This window comes from Corylus avellana, chromosome ca2 (assembly GCF_901000735.1).
Source record: "Corylus avellana chromosome ca2, CavTom2PMs-1.0".
NCBI lineage: Eukaryota > Viridiplantae > Streptophyta > Magnoliopsida > Fagales > Betulaceae > Corylus > Corylus avellana.
This window is the reverse complement of record NC_081542.1, coordinates 11,549,134-11,552,013: the sequence shown is the minus strand read 5'-3', so window position 1 is coordinate 11,552,013 and position 2,880 is coordinate 11,549,134.

Below are 2,880 nucleotides of genomic sequence, written 5' to 3'. Positions count from 1 at the left end.
TTTCCAAGTAACATGATTTGATTGTATTTTAATTTAGGGTTTTTCTATGTCCATGATGATTGTATAACTAAGAAAATTGATTTTAATGTTTATATTCAATCTTGATAGAATTCTTATCTTATCTTAGAAATTTTTTTATCTTGATTGAACGCAATCACTCTTATTTTCTGTGATTATAAGAATGATGGTTTGTTGTGCCAAATACCCACCTAAATTAATAGGCAAATACTTGGTAGGTTTTACTCGCAAGTGCACAAGATCAAACGATAGTATAGCAAGTAAATACAAGATCATTCCCACGAGGATTGGTAAATTATGTTTAGAAGTAATTTCCTATTTAATTAAACATAATTCAATTGTCACGATTGAATTTAATAAAAAGAAATAAAATAAAAGATAAACACAAATAAAAAGAATTAGGGATTTGATATCCACCACTAATTATATTCAGCTAATATAACAATATGCCAATGCTTTGATCATGTTATGCATATCTAATGTTTGTCAACCTAAGGGCATGGGTGTCTACTCCTTAAGCTATTAATTTTCCTAAGCAACGAATTAGGCATGGGTGTCTACTCTAATTCTTTTATTTCTTAAAGGATTTAACATGGATGTCTACTAAGTTGTTCTTTAATAAAGCATAAAACTGTGAAAATCGACAAACACATGGGTGTCTACTCCCGGTTCCCCATGTTGATTAACCCAAGAATTGCAGTGTGGATTTCTTTTGTTACTTATGTTAAACCCAGGACTCGGTCATCCAAATTGATTTAACTAACTAGTCCATACCACATGCATATGTTGGCCAGACAGACACATATGAGGAATTCATGAAAGCAGGTATTAATCAAGTTAAATAGCATAACAAGATCATCACAAAGGCACCAATATTGAAATATTCATTAAACATAACTAGGGTTTCAATCTAGCCCTAAATAAAATATAAACTACATAATAAAGATAAAAGGTGGAAGACAAGAAAAACACAAACTCCTCTTGATTCAGCCTTCAGTTCATTTCTAGAGCTTGTGCCTCTTTTCTCTCCACCTATTCCTAGAGGTTAAGAGGTCTATTTATAGGCTTTAGAAGTCCTTGACAAACTAGTAAACCTAGGAAATTCATAGGGTTTTACTCCTGTTACAAGTGGGAGTTGGAAAACCCTAATATAGAAGGCATGGGGGTCTTGGCCGCAGCTGATATGGCACTTGCGCGCAGGTGCGATCGAGCCTCTTCTGTTCTGCGCTCGAACGCTGATTGTCTGCTTCGTGCTGTGTCTTCTCTGGTACCGCGCTCGATTGTAGGTAACTTGTGATCGATCGCAGTATCAGGGGCTCCCATTTTTCCCATCTTCTCTCTTTGAGCGCAAATCTTCTAGATTTACTTCATTTTCTTCCAAAAGCCTACAAAAGTATGGAAAGCACAAAAAGGAATTAAAATGACCTAATTAACTAAAACCAAAGGATTAAAACATGCAAGTTAAGGGATAAAAATATGAATATTTTAGCACTTCACATGGTTATACAATGGCTTTAACTAACACATGTTCAAGAGGGTTTGATAGGCTATGCCTAGGGAAGACGAATCGTTTTACACCCTAGTTTAATGTAATTTAGGTATACGATTTGTACTAACTAAAGATGAGTTATACTTTTTCCTTGATTGCGTGTAACTAATTAAGAGATTTAAGGGCCCAAACGTAGGGATGGCAGACCGTACCGCATCTAGAGATTAAGCAGACGGTTCGTGCCAACCAAAAATGGATTTTATATATTTATTTCTTAATAATGGTATTTTCTTGACTACTCGAGTGACACGAGCCTTATCATGCATATAATGAATTTTCCTTGTTAATTTACGATTAACCATTGTTATGTGGTTAGTGGTGAAGTCAACCTCCTATTTTTTCCCCCATTGCAATTTATCTTACTTTTACTTTTATGCATTTAGTTTAAAAACAAAAACAAACAATCTTTTTGAATTGAGTTATTCTCAATCTTGAAAACCTTAATAACAATGCCAGTGCAGTCTTGAGGTTCGACACCCCAATATAACTCTATGCTACAATGATTCGTTCTATTGCAAATCGTAAATTTATTATTGATAATTTTTGTCTTAACTAGCTAGACACTTCCAAACTTATAACACTACAGGAAAATGGTCTTTGGCAACCAATTTTTTAGCGACTACCCAAAAAGTCGTCATTAATAATACTTATCAACAACGAAATTTTGCGGTCGTCACTAATTATTATTAGTGACGAAAGTAAGGCCTTTTGAGTCGTGGCTAAATACCATTTTTCTTATAGTGGCTAACACATAAGATTCACTCAAATTCAACCCGGCCCACCCCTCTACCACAACAAAAAAAACAAGGTTTAGTAACGCTTGGAATAGAGGCGCTTTAATAAAACATCCCCTTATAGGGACGTTTTATTGTGTAAACGACACAAAATAAAATTAGCAGCGTTAGTGCAGAAAAACGTCCCCTTAATTCGAGACATTCCAATAGGACATGCCCAAATTTAGTTAATTAAGTGTGTTTGGCTGGCAAGCATCCTTAATTCGAGACGCCTGTTATCTAGGCGCCCTTAGTTAGGGGCGCCTGCCAGCTAGGCGCCCCTAATTAAGTGTGCCTGACTGGCAAGCGCCCCTAATTAAGGGTGTCTGGCTGGCAAGCGCCCTTAATTCGGGACGCCTGCTATCCAGACGCCCTTAATTAGGGGCGACTGCTAGCTAGGCGCCCCTAATTAAGTGCGCCTGGCTGGCAAGCGCCCCTAATTAAGGGTGCCTGGCTGGGAAGCACCCTTAATTTGGGACTTCTGCTATCCAGGCGCCCTTAATTAAGTGCGCTTGGCTAGCAAGCGTCCCTAATTAAGGG